The following is a 23,990-nucleotide window of genomic DNA, read 5'->3' on the forward strand; positions in this document are numbered from 1 at the left end:
TGAACATGTTTTTGTAAACAGCTAAAATAACAAAACTTGTGTCACTGTCCAAATATTTCTGGACCTAACTGTATATCCCTCTATCTATCTATCTATCTATCTATCTATCTATCTATCTATCTATCTATCTATCCATCCATCCATCTATCTATCTATCCCTCTATCTATCTATCTATCTATCTATCTATCCCTCTATCTATCTATCTATCTATCTATCCCTCTATCTATCTATCTATCTATCTATCCCTCTATCTATCTATCTATCTATCCATCCATCTTTCTATCTATCCATCCATCCATCCATCTATCTATATATCCCTCTATCTATCTATCTATCCATCCATCCATCCATCCATCCATCCATCCATCCATCCATCTATCTATCTATCCCTCTATCTATCCCTCTATCTATCCATCCATCCATCCATCCATCTATCTATATATCCCTCTATCTATCTATCTATCTATCTATCTATCTATCTATCTATCTATCTATCTATCTATCTATCTATCTATCTATATATCCCTCTATCTATCTATCTATCTATCTATCTATCTATCTATCTATCTATCTATCTATCTATCTATCTATCTATCTATCTATCTATCTATCTATCTATCTATCTATCCCTCTATCTATCTATCTATCTATCTATCTATCTATCCCTCTATCTATCTATCTATCTATCTATCTATCTATCTATCTATCTATCTATCTATCTATATATCCCTCTATCTATCTATCTATCTATCTATCTATCTATATATCTATATATCCCTCTATCTATCTATTTATCTATCTATCTATCTATCTATCTATCTATCTATCTATCTATCTATCTATCTATCTATATATCCCTCTATCTATCTATCTATCTATCTATATATCTATCTATCCCTCTATCTATCCCTCTATCTATCTATCTATCTATCTATCTATCTATCTATCTATATATCCCTCTATCTATCTATCTATCTATCCCTCTATCTATATATCCCTCTATCTATCTATCTATCTATCTATCTATATATCCCTCTATCTATCTATCTATCTATCCCTCTATCTATATATCCCTCTATCTATCTATCTATCTATCTATCTATGTACTTCCTCATATCTTCTACCACCTCATCAATCCAATTATTAAAAATCATCCATAGACACCGAATATCCGTGATCTACCCAGGTATTTAATACCAATACCCAATCAGCTCTTTGAGGGTTAATCTTCACCCCCCATAAGATGTAAGGTGGGGAGGGACACCGGGGGGGAGGGTTTGTTATAATGTGGAGTAAAGTTATTGGGTAATATTGGTGAACCAATAAGATATGGCTAATGGCCATCACCCACCCATTCACCAGAGAGACGGCAGGAGATGCTGCATAGTAGACTCTCCATCATGAGGTGAGCGTACAATCACACACATGGAGCCACACACACATGGAGCCACACACACATGGAGCCACACACACATGGAGCCACACACACATGGAGCCACATACACATGGAGCCACACACACATGGAGCCACACACACATGGAGCCACATACACATGGAGCCACACACATGGAGCCACATACACATGGAGCCACACACACATGGAGCCACATACACATGGAGCCACATACACATGGAGCCACACACACATGGAGCCACATACACATGGAGCCACACACACATGGAGCCACACACACATGGAGCCACATACACATGGAGCCACATACACATGGAGCCACACACACATGGAGCCACACACACATGGAGCCGCACACACATGGAGCCACACACACATGGAGCCACATACACATGGAGCCACACACACATGGAGCCACATACACATGGAGCCACACACATGGAGCCACACACACATGGAGCCGCATACATGGAGCCACACACACATGGAGCCGCACACATGGAGCCACATACACATGGAGCCACACACACATGGAGCCGCACACACATGGAGCCGCATACACATGGAGCCACAAACACATGGAGCCACAAACACATGGAGCCGCATACACATGGAGCCACAAACACATGGAGCCACACACACATGGAGCCACATACACATGGAGCCACACACACATGGAGCCGCACACATGGAGCCACATACACATGGAGCCACACACACATGGAGCCGCATACATGGAGCCACACACACATGGAGCCGCATACACATGGAGCCACACACACATGGAGCCGCATACATGGAGCCGCACACATGGAGCCACATACACATGGAGCCGCACACACATGGAGCCGCACACACATGGAGCCACATACACATGGAGCCACACACACATGGAGCCGCATACACATGGAGCCACACACACATGGAGCCGCACACACATGGAGCCACACACATGGAGCCACATACACATGGAGCCGCACACACATGGAGCCACATACACATGGAGCCACACACACATGGAGCCGCACACACATGGAGCCACATACACATGGAGCCACACACACATGGAGCCGCACACATGGAGCCACACACACATGGAGCCACACACACATGGAGCCGCGCACACATGGAGCCACATACACATGGAGCCACATACACATGGAGCCGCATACATGGAGCCACATACACATGGAGCCACACACACATGGAGCTGCACACATGGAGCTGCACACATGGAGCCACATACACACATACACATGGAGCCACACACACATGGAGCCACACACATGGAGCCACACACACATGGAGCCGCACACACATGGAACCACACACACATGGAGCCACACACACATGGAACCACACACACATGGAGCCACACACATGGAGCCACACACACATGGAGCCACATACACATGGAGCCACACACACATGGAGCCGGACACACATGGAACCACACACACATGGAACCACACACACATGGAGCCACACACACATGGAACCACACACACATGGAGCCACATACACATGGAGCCACATACACATGGAGCCACACACACATGGAGCCGCACACACATGGAGCCACACACACATGGAGCCACACACACATGGAGCCACACACATGGAGCCACACACACACATGGAGCCGCGCGCACATGGAGCCACACACACATGGAGCCACATACACATGGAGCCTCACACACATGGAGCCGCACACACATGAAGCCACACACATGGAGCCACACACACACATGGAGCCGCGCGCACATGGAGCCACACACACATGGAGCCACATACACATGGAGCCACACACACATGGAGCCGCACACATGGAGCCACACACACACATGGAGCCGCGCGCACATGGAGCCACACACACATGGAGCCACATACACATGGAGCCACACACACATGGAGCCGCACACACATGAAGCCTCACACACATGGAGCCGCGCACACATGGAGCCTCACACACATGGAGCCACACACACATGGAGCCGCACACACATGGAGCCTCACACACATGGAGCCGCACACACATGGAGCCTCACACACATGGAGCCGCACACACATGGAGCCGCACACACATGGAGCCGCACACACATGGAGCCGCACACACATGGAGACGCACACACATGGAGACGCACACACATGAAGCCGCACACACATGGAGCCACATACACATGGAGCCACACACACATGGAGCCGCACACATGGAGCCACACACACATGGAGCCACATACACATGGAGCCACACACACATGGAGCCGCACACATGGAGCCACACACACACATGGAGCCGCGCGCACATGGAGCCACACACACATGGAGCCACATACACATGGAGCCACACACACATGGAGCCGCACACACATGAAGCCTCACACACATGGAGCCGCGCACACATGGAGCCTCACACACATGGAGCCGCGCACACATGGAGCCTCACACACATGGAGCCACACACACATGGAGCCGCACACACATGGAGCCTCACACACATGGAGCCGCACACACATGGAGCCTCACACACATGGAGCCGCACACACATGGAGCCGCACACACATGGAGCCGCACACACATGGAGCCGCACACACATGGAGACGCACACACATGGAGACGCACACACATGAAGCCGCACACACATGGAGCCGCACACACATGGAGCCGCACACACATGGAGCCGCACACACATGGAGACGCACACACATGGAGACGCACACACATGAAGCCGCACACATGGAGCCGCACACACATGGAGCCACACACACATGGAGCCTCACACACATGGAGCCGCACACACATGGAGCCGCACACACATGGAGCCGCACACACATGGAGCCGCACACACATGGAGCCGCACACATGGAGCCGCACACACATGGAGCCGCACACACATGAAGCCGCACACATGGAGCCGCACACACATGGAGCCGCACACACATGGAGCCGCACACACATGGAGCCGCACACACATGGAGTCGCACACGTGAGGCCGCACTATTCCATGGAACATTCTATAAGATGAGCGCTGTCAGGTCAATGATGAAACTCCCAATTCCCTAATGTATAAAATGAGATAATGCCATAATTTACAGCGTCAGTGAATGCAAATTCCTCCTGGTCGTAAATATACCCCCGGCCTGTGGCATCGCGTGTGGAGAGGACAGTCACACGGCACACAGAGGTCAGAGAGGACTGGGGGGCACAACTCTCACAACACGACCTCCTACAGCAAACCAAGGGCTCCTAATACTGCGCAGCCACAAGTGGCACACTACAGCAGAGCTGTGCGAGCGGCCACAGCTGAGATTAGCACTTGGCACCATTCCCATATGTTGTTAGAGGTAAACCTCACCCTGAACGTGATCAGAGTTCAATAACAAAACAGCTCTGCTACATCTCTACAGGGTGAGATCACTGTGCTAGCTCTGCTACATCTGCATACAGTGTGAGATCACCACCATCATTATGTCAGCTCTGCTACATCTCTACAGTGTGAGATCACCACATCACTGTCCCAGCTCTGCTACATCTATATACAGTGTGAGATCGCTCTGACAGCTCTGCTACATCTCTACAGTGTGAGATCACCACCATCACATTGCCAGCTCTGCTACATCTATATAGAGTGTGAGATAACCACCATCACTGTGCCAGCTCTGCTACATCTGTACAGTGTGAGATCACCACCATCACTGTGCCAGCTCTGCTACATCTGTACAGTGTGAGATCACCACCATCACTGTGCCAGCTCTGCTACATCTGTACAGTGTGAGATCACTACCATCACTGTGCCAGCTCTGCTACATCTGTACAGTGTGAGATCACCACCATCACTGTGCCAGCTCTGCTACATCTCTATAGTGTGAGATCACCACCATCACTGTGCCCGCTCTGCTATATCTGTACAGTGAGAGATCACCACCATCACTGTGCCAGCTCTGCTACATCTGTACAGTGTGAGATCACCACCATCACTGTGCCAGCTCTGCTATATCTGTACAGTGAGAGATCACCACCATCACTGTGCCCGCTCTGCTACATCTCTACAGTGTGAGATCACCACCATCACTGTGCCCGCTCTGCTACATCTCTATAGTGTGAGATCACCACCATCACTGTGCCCGCTCTGCTACATCTCTATAGTGTGAGATCACCACCATCATTGTCCAATATTGGCACCTTCTTTATTATCACTGGCTCTTTGCTTTCTAATATTTATTGCTGGCACCCCACTTATTATTATACCATGCTGGTACCCCACTTATTATTATACAGTACTGGCCCCCACTTATTATTATACAATGCTGGTCCCCCACTTATTATTATACCATACTGGCCCCCACTTATTATTATACAATGCTGGCCCCCCACTTATTATTATACCATACTGGCCCCCACTTATTATTATATAATGCTGGCCCCCCACTTATTATTATACCATGCTGGCCCCCACTTATTATTATACCATAATGGCCCCCCACTTATTATACAGTGTTGGCACCCCACTTATTATTATACCATAATGGCACCCCACTTATTATTATACCATAATGGCACCCCACTTATTGTTATACAGTGCTGGCACCCCACTTATTATTATACCATACTGGCCCCCACTTATTATTATACCATGCTGGCACCCCGCTTATTGTTATATAGTGTTGGCACCCCACTTATTATTATACCATACTGGCACCCCACTTATTAAACAGTGTTGGCACCCAACTTATCATTATATAGTGCTGGCCCCCACTTATTATTATACCAGACTGGCCCCCACTTATTAATATACCATACTGGCCCCCACTTATTATTATACCATACTGGCCCCCCACTTATTATTATACAGTACTGGTACCCCACTTATTATTATACAATACTGGCCCCCCACTTATTATTATACAGTGCTGGCCCCCCACTTATTATTATACAATGCTGGCACCCCACTTATTATTATACAGTGCTGGCCCCCCACTTATTATTATACAGTGCTGGCCCCCCACTTATTATTATACAGTGCTGGCACCCCACTTATTATTATACAGTGCTGGCCCCCCACTTATTATTATACAGTGCTGGCCCCCCACTTTTTATTATACAGTGCTGGCCCCCCACTTTTTATTATACAGTGCTGGCCCCCCACTTTTTATTATACAGTGCTGGCCCCCCACTTATTATTATACAGTGCTGGCCCCCCACTTATTATTATACAGTGCTGGCCCCCCACTTATTATTATACAGTGCTGGCCCCCCACTTTTTATTATACAGTGCTGGCCCCCCACTTATTATTATACCATACTGGCCCCCACTTATTATTATACAATGCTGGCACCCCCCTTATTATTATACAGTGCTGTCACCCCACTTATTATTACACAGTGCTAGCACCCCACTTATTATACAGTGCTAGCACCCCACTTATTATTATACATTGCTGGCCCCCACTTATTGTTATAAAGTGCTAGAACCCTACTTATTATTATACCATACTGGCCCCCACTTATTATTATACCATGCTGGCACCTCACTTACTATTATTATACCATGCTGGCCCCCACTTATTATTATACAGTGCTGGCCCCCCACTTATTATTATACAGTGCTGGCACCCCACTTATTATATAGTACTGGCAGTGGCACCCCACTTATTATTATACAGTGCTGGCCCCCCACTTATTATTATATAATGCTGGTCCCCCACTTATTATTATACCATACTGGCCCCCCACTTATTATTATACAGTACTGGTACCCCACTTATTATTATACAATGCTGGCACCCCACTTATTATTATTATACAGTGCTGGCCCCCCCACTTATTATTACATAGTGCTGGCACCCCACTTATTATTATACAGTGCTGGCCCCCCACTTATTATTATACCATACTGTCCCCCCTTATTATTATACAGTACTGGTACCCCACTTATTATTATACAAGTCTGGCACCCCACTATTATTATTATACAGTGCTGGCCCCCCACTTATTATTACATAGTGCTGGCACCCCACTTATTATTATACAGTGCTGGCCCCCCACTTATTATTATACAATGCTGGCACCCCACTTATTATTATACAGTGCTGGCCCCCCACTTATTATTACACAGTACTGGCACCCCACTTATTATTATACAGTGCTGGCACCTAACTTATTATTATACAATGCTGACACCCCACTTATTATTACACAGTACTGACCCCCCCCACACTTATTATTATACAGTGCTGACCCCCCCACTTATTATTATACAATGCTGGCACCCCACTTATTATTATACCATACTGCCCCCCACTTATTATTACACCATGCTGGCACCCCACTTATTATTATACGGTACTGCCCCCCCCAATTATCATTATACAATGCTGGCACCCAACTTATTATTATACCATGCTGGCCCCCCACTTATTATTATACCATGCTGGCACCCCACTTATTCTTATACAGTACTGGCCTCCCACTTATTATTATACAATGCTGGCACCCCACTTATTATTATACAATGCTGGCATCCCGCTTATTATTATACCATGCTGGCCCCCCACTTGTTATTATACCATGCTGGCACCCCACTTATTATTATACCATGCTGGCACCCCACTTATTCTTATACAGTACTGGCCTCCCACTTATTATTATACCATGCTGGCCCCCCACTTATTATTATACCATGCTGGCCCCCCACTTATTATTATACCATACTGGCCCCCCACTTATTATTATACCATGCTGGCCCCCACTTATTATTATACCATAATGGCACCCCACTTATTATTATACCATACTGGCCCCCCACTTATTATTATACCATGCTGGCACCCCACTTATTATTATACCATACTGGCCCCCCACTTATTATTATACCATGCTGGCCCCCCACTTATTATTATACCATGCTGACCCCCCACTTATTATTATACCATACTGGCCCCCCACTTATTATTATACCATGCTGGCCCCCCACTTATTATTATACCATGCTGGCCCCCCACTTATTATTATACCATACTGGCCCCCCACTTATTATTATACCATGCTGGCCCCCACTTATTATACCATACTGGCTCCCCACTTATTCTTATTCAGTGCTGGCACCCCACTTATTAGTATACTATACTGGCACCCCATTATCACAGACAGGGCTGGTAACTCACTTTGCATTGTACAATGCTGGCCCCCCACTTATTATTATACCATGCTGGCCCCCCACTTATTATTATACCATGCTGGCCCCCACTTATTATACCATACTGGCTCCCCACTTATTCTTATTCAGTGCTGGCCCCCCACTTATTATTATACCATGCTGGCCCCCATTATCACAGACAGGGCTGGTAACTCACTTTGCATTGTACAATGCTGGCCCCCCACTTGCAGTAATAGATGAATCCTGAACTTAAGACTGGCCATGTCCCAGTTTCTGGTGCCAGTTGCATGCCACAGATGGATCAGTAAGGACAGACACGGATTACTAATGACACCATGCGATCCCCGGATCATGCCACCCGTGCCCGCTGATAATTGACATGCACCCACTGGTGCCAGTTGCAGCTGTCATGCCCAGATGTGGGTGCCAGCGAGAAGCTCAGTGCCCCGGTGATGGCACAGCGGAAGGCTCGGTGCCCGGTGGCTGCACTCACCGCGATGCCCGCTCTCAGTCTATGGTCCAGCTATCCAGAAGCAGCGGCCGGAGGCTCCGGGAAAGTCCATGAGTGCCCGGGAGCAGGACGGCCTCTGATCAGTCAGCACTCCCTCTCCTCTCCTCCTCCTCCCCGGCTCTCCTCCTCCCCTCTCCCCCTCCTTCATCACTCACCCTCCCTTCACCCAGCTCCAATCTGCTGCCCTGAGTCTACATCCTCCTCAGCCCCTCACTCCTGTGCCCGGCTCCTCCAGACCTAGTGTATAGCCCCATATATACCCCATACATTGTGCACTATATATTATAGATCCCTCATACATTGTACAGTATGTCCCCTTATACATTATATGCCCCCTTATACATTATATGCCCCCTTATACATTATATGCCCCATTATACATTATATGCCCCCTCATACATTATATGCCCCCTCATACATTATATGTCCCCTTATAAATTATATGCCCCCTCATAGAATTATATGTCCCCTCATACATTATATGTCCCCTCGTACATTATATGACCCCTCATACATTATCTGTCCCCTCATAAATTATAGGACCCCTCATACATTCTATGCCCCCTCATACATTATATGCCCCCTCATACATTATATGTTCCCTCATAGAATTATATGTCCCCTCATAGATTATATGTCCCCTCATACATTATATGCCCCCTCATACATTATATGTCCCCTCATACATTATATGTCACCTCATACATTATGTGCCCCCCTCATACATTATATGCCCCCTCATACATTATATGCCCCCCTCATACATTATATGCCCCCTCATACATTATATGCCCCCTCATACATTATATGTTCCCTCATAGAATTATATGCCCCCTCATACATTATATGTCACCTCATACATTATGTGCCCCCCTCATACATTATATGCCCCCCTCATACATTATATGCCCCCCTCATACATTATATATCCCCCTCATGCAGTCTACAGTATATCACCTCATAACTTATATGACCCCTGAAACACTGTATCCTATGTCCTCATACATTTTACAGTAAATCCCCTCGTACATTGTACAGTATGTCCCCTCATACATTATATGCCCCCTCATACATTATATGCCCCCTCATAGATTATATGTCCCCTCATACATTATATGTCCCCTCATACAATATATGCCCCCCTCATACCATACATTATATATCGCCCTCATACAGTGTACAGTATATCACCTCATAACTTATATGTCCCCTGAAACACTGTATCCTATGTCCTCATACATTTTACAGTAAATCCCCTCGTACATTGTACAGTATGTCCTCTCATACATTATATGCCCCCTCATACATTATATGTCCCCTCATACATTATATGCCCCCTCATACATTATATGTCCCCTCATACATTATATGTCCCCTCATACATTATATGCTCCCTCATACATTATATGCCCCCTCATAGATTATATGTCCCCTCATACATTATATGTCCCCTCATACAATATATGCCCCCCTCATACCATACATTATATATCCCCTCATACATTGTACAGTATGTCCCCTCATACATTATATGCCCCCTTATACATTATATGCCCCCTTATACATTATATGCCCCCTTATACATTATATGCCCCATTATACATTATATGCCCCCTCATACATTATATGCCCCCTCATACATTATATGTCCCCTTATAAATTATATGCCCCCTCATAGAATTATATGTCCCCTCATACATTATATGTCCCCTCGTACATTATATGACCCCTCATACATTATCTGTCCCCTCATAAATTATAGGACCCCTCATACATTCTATGCCCCCTCATACATTATATGCCCCCTCATACATTATATGTTCCCTCATAGAATTATATGTCCCCTCATAGATTATATGTCCCCTCATACATTATATGCCCCCTCATACATTATATGTCCCCTCATACATTATATGTCACCTCATACATTATGTGCCCCCCTCATACATTATATGCCCCCTCATACATTATATGCCCCCCTCATACATTATATGCCCCCTCATACATTATATGCCCCCTCATACATTATATGTTCCCTCATAGAATTATATGCCCCCTCATACATTATATGTCACCTCATACATTATGTGCCCCCCTCATACATTATATGCCCCCCTCATACATTATATGCCCCCCTCATACATTATATATCCCCCTCATGCAGTCTACAGTATATCACCTCATAACTTATATGACCCCTGAAACACTGTATCCTATGTCCTCATACATTTTACAGTAAATCCCCTCGTACATTGTACAGTATGTCCCCTCATACATTATATGCCCCCTCATACATTATATGCCCCCTCATAGATTATATGTCCCCTCATACATTATATGTCCCCTCATACAATATATGCCCCCCTCATACCATACATTATATATCGCCCTCATACAGTGTACAGTATATCACCTCATAACTTATATGTCCCCTGAAACACTGTATCCTATGTCCTCATACATTTTACAGTAAATCCCCTCGTACATTGTACAGTATGTCCTCTCATACATTATATGCCCCCTCATACATTATATGTCCCCTCATACATTATATGCCCCCTCATACATTATATGTCCCCTCATACATTATATGTCCCCTCATACATTATATGCTCCCTCATACATTATATGCCCCCTCATAGATTATATGTCCCCTCATACATTATATGTCCCCTCATACAATATATGCCCCCCTCATACCATACATTATATATCGCCCTCATACAGTCTACAGTATATCACCTCATAACTTATATGTCCCCTGAAACACTGTATCCTATGTCCTCATACATTTTACAGTAAATCCCCTCGTACATTGTACAGTATGTCCTCTCATACATTATATGCCCCGTCATACATTATATGTCCCCCTCATACAGTCTACAGTATATCACCTCATAAATTATATGTCCCCTGAAACATTGTATCCTATGTCCTCATACATTTTACAGTATATCCCCTAATACATTATATATCCCCCTCATACAATGTACAGTATGTCCTCTCATACATTATATGTCCCCCTCATACATTATATGCCCCCTCATACACTATATGTCCCCTCATACATTATATGCCCCTTTATACAGTCTACAGAAGCATTGTGACCTGTGGTTTCTCATACATTGTACTGTATATCCCCTAATACATTAGATATCCCCTCATACATTGTATGGTATGTCTCATGCCTGAGCGTACAGATGCTCTACATGCTGTGCAACACAAGGGTGACAATGGGGAGGGTATAGAAGGAACACCCTGGCGATAGGGAGAGGGGACGCCTCCTGCAATTCACCTGAATCTGCTCCCTAATGTTCCTATATGGATCCTTCTCCTGTGGCCGTCACATGACCTTAACTTATCCTGGCTAGTGAGAAGGCCAGCGAGAGCACTAGTCTCACCACTGCTATAATAAAACATAAGATAAAGGAGACAGAGGGATAAAGACACAAAAAGGAAAACACTTTACGGTTCTTCAATGCAGCAAAGTACCGCAGCTGCAATAGTCATGACTCCTCAGCTTCTTCCAGAGACAGGCTCCTTCCAAAGTGGTCAGCATAGAATGAGAATGTATAACTGGCATCAGATGGTAAGATACCTGACTCCTTATAACAAAAGGGAGTGGTCACAGAAGAGCTGCACCTGAGATTAAAGGCCCCGTCACACTAAGCAACATCGCTAGCAACATCGCTGCTAACGAACAACTTTTGTGACGTAGCAGCGATGTTGCTAGTGATGTTGCTGTGTGTGACATCCAGCAACAACCTGGCCCCTGCTGTGAGGTCGTTGGTTGTTGCTGAATGTCCTGGGCCATTTTTTAGTTGTTGCTGTCCCGCTGTGAAGCGCAGATCGCTGTGTGTATCAGCGAGACAGCAACAACTAAATGTGCAGGCAGCAGGAGCCGGCTTCTGCGGAGGCTGGTAACCAATGTAAACATCGGGTAACCAAGAAGCCCTGTCCTTGGTTACCCGATATTTACCTTCGTTACCAGCCTCCTCCGCTCTCACTGTCAGTGCCGGCTCCTGCTCTGTGCACATGTAGCTACAGCACACATCGGGTAATTAACCCGATGTGTGCTGTAACTAGGAGAGCAGGGAGCCAGCGCTAAGCAGTGTACGCTGCTCCCTGCTCTCTGCACATGTAGCTACAGCACACATCGGGTAATTAACCCGATGTGTGCTGTAACTAGGAGAGCAGGGAGCCAGCGCTAAGCATTGTGCGCTGCTCCCTGCTCTCTGCACATGTAGCTACAGCACACATCGGGTAATTAACCCGATGTGTGCTGTAACTAGGAGAGCAGGGAGCCAGCGCTAAGCGGTGTGCTCTGCTCCCTGCTCTCTGCACGTGTAGCTGCGTGCGCTGGTAACCAAGGTAAATACCGGGTGGTTGGTTACCCGATATTTACCTTAGTTACCAAGCGCAGCATCTTCCACGTGGCGCTGCTGGCTGAGGGCTGGTTGCTGGTGAGCTCACCAGCAACCCGTGTAGCCACGCTCCAGCGATCCCTGCCAGGTCAGGTTGCTGGTGGGATCGCTGGAGCGTCGCAGTGTGACATCTCACCAGCAACCTCCTAGCAACTTACCAGCGATCCCTATCAGGTTGGATCGTTGTTGGGATCGCTGGTAAGTTGTTTAGTGTGACTGGGCCTTAAGGCTACAAAGAACAGCCAGATAGGAAAGTCCTTAACCCCTGCAGCACTAAAATGAAGTATTTGCATTTAAAAAAACAGTTGCAGACCTGATAACAATAAAGAGTTTTGACCTTCTGGAACCACGTTTGCCAGAGGTCTCCCCAGAGTGGGACACACTCATGACAGTTTCCTCCCTTCTACAAGGGGCCTCTGAACCCTCAGGACCAAGCTTGTCTGGATGGGAAGCATGAAATGAACACACCAATCTACTGGTGTTCACTTCTGAAGCAGATACCCATGTCCTTTCCTCTAGGCCATATTCCCTCCCATGTACCAAATATTGCAGAGAACTGTGAACCTGACAAGAGACAACAATTCTTGCCACCTGAAACTTGAAGTTGTAATCAACAATAATTGGAGGCTGTGGTAATGGTGTCGGCACCAGAGATGCAACCATTTTCATGAGTAACGACCTGTAAAAAACATTTTGTATTTTAAATGCTGGGGGTAAATCAAACCCAAAAGCCACAGGGTTAATAACGGCAATCACTGTATATGGACCGATAAACCTAGGACCCAGTTTCCAAGAAGATGGAACCTTCAACTTGATATTCCAAGTGGACAATCATACCTAATCATTCACACACAGGTCCGGACCCGACGAATGTCTTTTGTCAGCCATGCATTTGTGCCTAACCCCCTTAACCTTCAAGTTGTTCAGTACTCTATACCAAATAGAAGAGAGCAACAAATCATTCCTCACCGGGAGCCCGCATAGACCCCTCCCTACTGAAATCACAGAACTGAGGGTGGAACCTGTAGGCACCAAAAAAGGATGATTTGCCAGTGGATTCATTGTGATAGTTATTTAATGCAAACTCAGCCAAAGCTAGGTAAGAAAACCAGTTCTCCTGGTAATTGGACACAAAACACCATAGGTGAGTCTCCTAAATTTAATCTTGAGGAAAAAGACAGATGCATCCCCAGTTGAGAACAAACACCCTCCAAAATTTAGACAAACTGGGTACCCCCATCTGCCACTACATAGGAGGAAACCCTGTGAAGCTTCACAAACTCAGAAACAAGCACATGAGCTAACGTTTTTGCATTAGGAAGAGCAGGTAAAGCAATGCAGTGCGCCATTTTACTAAACCTATCCACCACTACTAAGATCACTGTCTTTCCAGAGGACGAAGGAAGGTCAGAAAAAAAGTCCATAGATGAATGAGTTCACGGTCTTTTAGGTATAGGCAAAGGTAGGAGAGACCTGGATGTACGAGTACGCGTGGTCTTAAAACATTAGCAGACCTTATAGGTAGACACAAACTCCACTACGTCCTTATACAACCTTGGCTAACAAAAAAGGACATCAAAGGTCGCTTTATTACCTGGATGTTCTCCTTAGAATCGCGTTATGATACTCCTCTAAAATTTTGAGGCTCAACTGCAAGTGCACATATAATTTCCCTGAGGGCCAAGAAGCCAAGGTGTCCCCCTGAGCCTTCTGCACTTCACCCTTGAGCTTGGAAAATATAGTAGAGACGACCACCCCCTTGTGTAAAATAGAGACTGGATCATCCAAACAACCTCCCCCAGAAAAACTCCAGAACCAAGCTGTCAAGACCTATTTGACCCTGCTGCTGCAGGGCTGTCGGCTTTTCCTGAGGCTTGCCCTGTGGGAGGAGTTTTTCTCCCGTGCCTCGTTTCCAGGATCACGGCGCCTTATCTAGGGGTCATCTCCGGTGATCCGCCGCCAGTTATAGTTCTGCTCAGCAGCGAGATTTCTGGTCCCTGTAAGTACCTGATCCTGCCCGTCCTCCCTGTTCTCCCATCCTCCTGTCTGTTTCTGTCATCCCTGTCTCCCGTTCTCTTGACTGCGTACATCCTCCCTGATTCCCATCCTACTTTCTCCGGTTCCCTCTTTGTCACTTCTCTCACTGTGTTTCCCCACCTTTATCTGCTCTCCCGGATCCCTACCATGGCTTGTCACTGACTCTGGTTTCCGTGCCCCTACGGTCCATGACGCTTTCTCTTGGCTTCTATCCCGGCTTCTCTTGACTGAGTTTCTGTCCAACCCTTGGTGTCGCGATATCTCCTGGCACCGGCCTCGGCTCGTACATACTATCCCCTTTCATCCACTGGGTGAACACTTCACCTAATGGATGCTTTACGGCCCCTGCACTTCCCTGTGCTCCAGCTCCCCCTACTGGTGCTTTACAAAAGCACTAGCTTTGATATTTTTAACCCCGGACGATAGGTGACCACAAAGTTACACCTGGTAAAAAATAAGGACCACATAGCATGTCTTAGATTAAAGGGCTTAGCAGATTGGAAGCATAGAAGATTTTTATGATTGGTAATCACAGTGACAGCGTGAAATGCCCTTCAGATAAAAATGACGTCATTCCTCAAATACCAGTTTAAAGGCCAACAGTTCCCTATTGCCAATATCGTAGTTCCTTTTGGCTGGCATCAACTTCTTTTGAGAAAAAGGTGCATGGATGCTTTTTACTAGGTGAAGGACCTTGAGGCAACACTACCCTAACACCCACCTCAGACGCATTAACCTCAACAATAAATAGTTAAGCGTCATCGGGTTGGATGAGCATGGGTGCCGTAGCAAAGCATCTCTTCAAGGATGAAAATGCCCGGTGAGTGAGATCGGACCACTTCGAAAAGTCTGTACCTTTCTTAAGGCGGCGTTACACGGTACGATATATCGTGCGATATGTCGTCAGGGGTCACGGAATTCGTGACGCACATCCGGCATCGTTAGAGATGTCGTACCATGTGACACCTCCGAACGACTGTTAGTGAGCAAAAATACTCACTCTATCGTTGCTCGTTGACACGTCGTTCATTTTCATAATGTCGTTCCTCCTTCTGTGCGCCGGTTGTTCATCGTTCCCGTGGCAGCACACATCGCTCCGTGTGACACCCCGAGAACGACGAACACAGCTTACCTGCGTCCCGCCGGCAATGAGGAAGGAAGGAGGTGGGCGGGATGTTACGTCCCGCTCATCTCCGCCCCTCCGCTTCTATTGGGCGGCCGCTGTATGACGTCGCTGTGACGCCGAACGTCCCTTCCCCTTCAGGAAGAGGATGTTCGCCGCCCACAGCGACGTCGTTAGGGAGGTAAGTGCGTGTGACGGGGGTTTAACGACTTTGTGCGACAAGGACAATGAATTGCCCGTGACGCACAAACGACGGGGGCGGGTGCGATCGCTCATGCGATCGCACGATAAATGGCTGCGTGTAACGCCGCCTTTAGTCATATCCGTGAGGGGTAGTTCCTCATGAACTCCCAATAATAATTGGCAAACTCCAGAGCGTTGTGGTGCTTTCAGATTTTCAGGGGGATCCCATTCTAAAAAAGCACAGACTTTATCTGGATCCATTAGAAAATTAGCAGATGACACCAGGAAGCCCAAAAATTGTACTTTCTGTATGTTGAATACACCCTTCTAGTTTGGCATACAGTTTATCACGTAATACCTACCTGATGTGTACTTGATGTGTTTTGAGGTCGGACGAATAAATCAAAATATCATCGAGATATGCCACCACAAATCAACCCACCAGGTGATGGAAAATGTCATTGACAAAGTGGTGAAAAACGTTGAGGGCATTCATCAAACCAAAAGGCATGACTAAGTTTTCATAATGGCCTTCAGGTGTATTAAAGGCCGTTTTCCACCCAATCAGATTATAAGCCCCTCTGAGATCCAATTTAGAAAACCATTTAGCACCAACAATCTGAATAAATAAATCAGGAATGAGTAGGAGAAGATAAAGATCACGGATGGTAGTTTGATTCAACTTGCGAAAACCTAAACAGGGATGCAGACCTCCCTAGGGCTGCAAACAAAATATCAGACCAAAATGACAGAGAGTTGGTTGGAAGAGAAAAAGCCCAGCCCAGGATTGAAGGTTTGCCTAAACTAGGGAGATGCAAATCCCCACCTGTTGTTCTTCACTCCCGGAAGATTGTGGGCAAAGCTTAGGGTAAAACTTGCAGGCTTCACAAAACAAAAAAACATATCCCGCCCTCACAAAAACTCTATCCAGGAGGACCACCTTGGGTTTGGGTATATTATAGCTTGCTGCTAGACCCGCGGCCCATTGATGCGGTTGCAAAACCAAAGATTGCAAGTCTGCCAGAACAAAGGGACAGGCTTTACAGCCATTCTGCAAGGGCCTCTACAGTATCCATTTAAGGTCCAGTGACAAAAAAGTGGGCTGGGCATAATGTCACGCCAGACCGTACAGACGCTCAGCGTGCAGAGCAACACAAGCACAACAATGGAGATGGTATAGAAGAAAGTCCCTGGCAATAGCGAGAGGGGACACCTCCTACAACTCATCTGAGTCTGCACCCTAAGCTCCCTAAGATTCCTATACAAAGTCTTCCCCCAGTCACTGTCACTTGCCTAGGCCCTCACTTGATCGGAACTCATCCTGGCTAGTGAGAAGGCTAAGTGAGAACACGAGTCTCATCGCTGCAATAATAAAACACAAGGTAAAGGAGACAGAAGAAAGAGACACAAAAAGGAAAACACTCCAAGTTTCTTCAATGCAGCAAAACACCACAGCTGCAATAGTCATAACACCTTAGCTTCTTCCAGAGACAGGCTCCTTCCAAACAAGTCAGCAATAAAACGAGAATCTTTAACCAGCATTAGATAATAAGACATGGGACTTTTTATAGCGAATGGGAGTGGTCATAAAAGAGCTGCACCTGAGATTGAGGCTACAAAGAACAGCCAGATAAGAAAGAGTCCTTACCACCTGCAGCACTACAAGAAAGTAGATGCATTAAAATACAAATTGTAGACCTGTGAACAATAAGGTCTCTTCAGAGCGGGACAGAATTATGGCAGTATGTCCCCTCATATATTGTATAATATATCCTCTCAGACATTGTACAGTGTATCCCCTCTTACATTGCACAGTATATACCCTTATAAATTGCACAGTATATCCCCTCATACATTGCACGGTGTATCCCCTGATACATTGCACAGTATATCCCCTCAAACATTGTACAGTAAATCCCCTTATGCATTGTACAGTATATTCCATCATACCATATAAAATATATTCCCTCATACATCGTATAGTATAGCAGCTCCTCATACATTGTACTATGTATCCCCTGATACATTATATGCCCTCTCATACATTGTACAGTACAAGTGCTTTTCAATAAATTAGAATATCTTCAAAAAGTTATTTTTATTTTAGTTATTCAATACAATAAGTCAAACACATATATTATATAGAGTCATTACAAATAGAGTGATCTTTTTCAAATGTTTATTTCTGTTAATGTTGATGATTTGCTCATACACAGGCGTACTTCTTTTTGTGTTAAACTAGTTTTATCAGGTGGCAAAATTTGATCTATGCCTTGTTGAATGATCCCTGGAACAGTCAGGTTATTGAGGAACATGGATGAAAAGTACCTGTTTAATATCTCAGCCTTTTCTTTGTCCTCTATAATTATCCTGTTATCTTTTAAAATGTCAATACCATCCATTGTTTTCTTTTTGGCATTGATGTATTTATAAAATTTTGGAGGATTTAATTTAATATCACTGGCGATTTCTTTTTCAGTAGCTAACTTTGCTAGCTTGATTTATTTTTTACATTTCCTATTGAGATCTTGATACTCCTGAAATGATACTTCTGTATTCTCAGCCCTCAAGGTTTTGAATGCCCTCAGTTTTTGTCTTATACTTTGTACTGTCCTAGGTATCCATAGTGGTATCTTTTTATTCCTGAACATTTTATTACTAGAGCGTATACAGGATTCTAGTAATATATCTTTAAACTTGAAAGTTACCATATTATGGTCACTGCATCCCAAATGCTCCCGGACCTGTAGATCTGAAATTGTATTTGGTCTATTTGACAGGATCAAGTCCAGCAAATTATCTCCCCTGGTCAGTTCATCTACCATCTGAGAAAGGTAATTGTCTTGAATTGTGGATAAGAACTTACAGCTTTTAGCTCAACGCGCAGGTTCTATCTCAAATTGAATGTCTGGATAGATGGAATCCCCCATAATAAGGACCCGACTATTATTTGCTGCCTTTTTAATTTGTGCAGAATTTCATCCACTACCTATTCAGCTACATTAGAAGGCTTATATACAAGCTTTCCATTATTGCCCTCCCCATGTATATTTACTCATACTGACTCTACATTGTTGCAGCTCCCCCCAAATGTCATCAATGAGCACAGGTTTTAAGTTACATTTAACGAAATTATACACCCCTCCACCTTTTTTGTCTTTCTGTTCTTTCTGAATGTGGTATAACCCTCTACGTTTGTCACCCAGTCATGGCTCTCTTCCAGCCAGGTATCCGTAATGCTCACCACACCATAATCCATGGCCGACATAAGAGTCTCTAACCCAGTAATTTTCTTGCATTTACCAGTAGACATTTAATACTATTAACCCATTTATTACTCCTACTCACCTAACTACTTTCCTTGCATCTCCCGGCGCCCTCCCCTAAATCCTCATTGACCCCTACTGTTTCACTCTTTCTCTACTCTATATATTCCCTTAATTTCTACACTACCCTCCGTCCCAATAGATCCTAATATAAAAGCTCCATCCATCTGACCATATTTCCCCCAGCACAGTGGCTGCCTTCCCATTGAGGTGCAGCTTATCCCTTCCGTAGAGCCTGTAGATAACAGAGAGTAGTAGAACAGGGTATCAAGACGCGCCAATGACCAACAGATCATGAAGGTTGAAGATTAATGTTGCTTTATTTTATGCACAGGTTTGACCTGTGCATAAAATAAAGCAACATTAATCTTCAACCTTTGTGATCTGTTGGTCATTGGCGCGGCTTGATACCCTGTTCTACTACTCTCTGTTATCTGCCAACGTGGGGACCGCTGCCGTGGCTTGGAGTTACATGCTGTTATAGGAGTTGTGACTTTCACAACCCCTATAGGTGAGTAGGACCACCCCCTTCTAAAACCCCCCCTCCTACCGGGGTAAGACCCTATTGCGCTCCTTTTTCCAGAGTTTTTTTCTTCTGTAGAGCCTGTAGATGGCAGAGAAATTGGCCCAGTTCTCCATAAACCCAAACTGTTCCTTCCTGCACCAATTTCTGCACTACTGATTTATCTCTTTAAGCTCCCGCTGTCTTTCTAGTGATGCTCTTGGCACCAGTAGTATTTCTGAAAGCACCACATTGGAGGTCCTGAACTTCAACTTCTCTCCTCATTCCCTGTAATCATTTTTAAGGACCTTCCACCTTCCTCTAACTTTGTCATTAGTATCAATGTGCACCATGACCACGTTGTATAGTATATCCCCTCATACATTGCACAGTATATCCCCTCATACATTGCACAGTATATCCCCTCATATATTGCACAGTATATCCCCTCATACGTTGTACAGTATATCCCCTCATACGCTGTACAGAATATCCTCTCATACATTGTACAGTATATTCCCTCATACATTGTACAGTATACCCCCTCATACATTGTACAGTATATCCTCCTCATACATTGTACAGTATACCCCCTCATACATTGTACAGTATATCCCCCTCATACATTGTACAGTATACTCCCTCATACATTGTACAGTATATACCCCTCATACATTGTACAGTATATCCCCCTCATACATTGTACAGTATATCCCCCTCATACATTGTACAGTATATCCCCCTCATACATTGTACAGTATACCCCCTCATACATTGTACAGTATATACTCCTCATACATTGTACAGTATATCCCCCTCATACATTGTACAGTATATCCCCCTCATACATTGTACAGTATATCCCCCTCATACATTGTACAGTATATCCCCCTCATACATTGTACAGTATACCCCCTCATACATTGTACAGTATATACTCCTCATACATTGTACAGTATATCCCCCTCATACATTGTACAGTATATCCCCCTCATACATTGTACAGTATATCCCCCTCATACATTGTACAGTATATCCCCCTCATACATTGTACAGTATACCCCCTCATACATTGTACAGTATATACTCCTCATACATTGTACAGTATATCCCCCTCATACATTGTACAGTATACCCCCTCATACATTGTATCCCCTCATACATATGTCACATCATACATTGCAGAGTATATTCCCTCATACTGTATATTTTACAGTATATCCCCTCATAAATTGCACAGTATATCCCCAGTATCCCCTCAAAATTATATATTTCCTCATACAATTACATATGCTCTTATACATTTTTAAAGTCCGCATTTGCTCCTGATTCATGCATTGAGGTGTGCCGCCCCCTGTGGGAGCAGCCGAGCTGCTCGGATCCGGGTTCACTGTGGCTCGAAGGTCTCCGGACCCGGGGTCGTATGGCCACTCAAATGAAAGGGGGTATTTACAGGGGAGTTGATGTATAGTTCGTGATGCCACTCGTGGTGTACGGTAATTTGTGGAGTACTGCCGCTGCCGTTGGGAGTACCCGGGGTGATGAAGTGGGGCAGCAAGGTGTTGTAGCCCTCCACGAGTAGGGGGGATGCCCCGGGACTCGGTGTGGGAATGCCGTGTGGTGCAGGGGTCACTCTTGTACTCAATCAGTTCATAAGCAGACACTGACAACCGGGTAAACCAAGTCTCTGGGCACCGCTGCCGCTGAGGGGAGTTTACCCGGGTCCCGTCCCCTATAATGTTGCCTGGTGATCTGTGACCTTTTCTCCGGGCACTAAGTTTAATTTCAACTTGGTAGCCCAGTAGTATGGAACTTGCCGGGCCCCTCTCCCTACTATGGCTAAGGCGGACTTTGCACACTACGACTTCGCAGGTGCGATGTCGGTGGGGTCATGTCGAAAGTGACGCACTTCCTGTGTCACTCTCGACATCGTAGTGTGTAAATCCTAGATGATACGATTAACGAGCGCAAAAACGTCGTAATCGTATCATCGGTGTAGCGGCGGCGAATTCCATAATTACGCTGACGTGACGGTCCGATGTTGTTCCTCGCTCCTGCAGCAGCACACATCGCTGTGTGTGAAGTCGCTGGAGCGAGGAACATCTCCTACCGGCGTCACCGCAGCTCTCGTCGGCTATGCGAAGGAAGCAGGTGGGCGGGATGTTTACATCCCGCTCATCTCCGCCCCTCCGCACCTATTGGCCGCCTGCCATGTGACATCGCAGTGACGCCGCACGACCCGCCCCCTTAATAAGGATGCGGTTCGCCGACCAGAGCGACGTCGCATGGCAGGTGAGTGCATGTGAAGCAGCCGTAGCAATAATATTCGCTACGGCAGCTTTCACAATGATACCGCAGCTGCGACGGGGGCGGGGAATATCGCGCTCGGCATCGCAGCATCGGCTTGCGATGTTACAGCATGCAAAGTACCCCTAAGTGTGGGAGCTTGCTCTCAGGGCTCACGCTTGGGATTTTCTGGACCGTTTGGATTGGAAAGTCCTATCCCCCTCATTGCGCTAATGCCCCGATTCTGGAGCGGGTGGGAACAGATCATAAAGACTCCGTTCTCCTCAGGTGAATTGTCGGGTTGCCTGAAGCTACTCCCTGACCTAGGGTCCGTGTACCTCGTCGTGCCTTCAGCCCTGGACCGGTGACAGTGCTAGGCTGCCGGCTGTCCTCCTCGAGAAGTCCAGACACCTTGCCACAATCCCCTGCGACCAGGGGTCCGACTCCTCTAGGCTCAGACCACTGTCTGCAACCTAGACAGTTTCTCCAGGAGCCACTGCTCCCGACTTCCTCTGAGCTCCTCACAGCTTGAGGGCTACTTCCCAACCACTCTCCTTCCACTCACTGACTGACTACACACCTCACCTCCCCTCCCTGACCCCCCAGGTGGGCGACTCTATTCCACTCAAGCCGTCCACTGGTGTGTCTAGTGGGTGTGGTGCAGGGTGTATCTAGGATTTGATTTGCTGTGGGAGGCAACACCATTGGATAGGTACCCAGAACGAAGAGGGAGGTGGAATACCGCACAGAAGGGAAGCTTGTGCAGTACGCTATGACGACCTGATAGTCCAGGGGCGTCACATATCCAACTCCTTACATCTCTTGTACTTGGACATCTAATGTCTATGACTCTTCCCGATTTACTCCATCACCTCCTAATGTTTTCTTTATCATCTTCATGCACTTTTAATATCTACTTTTCTCCTTAATCCACTTATTTACTTCCCGATATCTTCTTTTCTCCTTGGTTCTCTACATTGATTTCCATTGTCAATGCTTGACTCCTACTTCACTCCTTCATCTTCT

The 23,990-nt window shown here is 45.9% G+C and overlaps 1 protein-coding gene across 2 annotated transcripts in view; it reads right to left on the reverse strand.

The window, feature by feature from the left end:
- The window catches only part of SGCD (sarcoglycan delta), a 1,008,723-nt gene that overhangs the window by 926,221 nt on the left and 58,512 nt on the right, over window positions 1-23,990 (reverse strand). The window contains exon 1 of one of the 2 annotated variants that reach the window (XM_075344302.1): window positions 9,066-9,174. The exons of the other annotated variant lie outside the window; for it this stretch is intronic. The gene's annotated coding sequence lies outside the window, so the exon portion shown is untranslated. Of the gene's footprint in view, window positions 1-9,065; window positions 9,175-23,990 lie in introns of those variants that run through there. 2 annotated transcript variants of the gene reach the window in all.

The sequence above is a fragment of the Anomaloglossus baeobatrachus genome, chromosome 4, assembly GCF_048569485.1.
Source record: "Anomaloglossus baeobatrachus isolate aAnoBae1 chromosome 4, aAnoBae1.hap1, whole genome shotgun sequence".
In the NCBI taxonomy this organism is placed as follows: Eukaryota; Metazoa; Chordata; class Amphibia; order Anura; family Aromobatidae; genus Anomaloglossus; species Anomaloglossus baeobatrachus.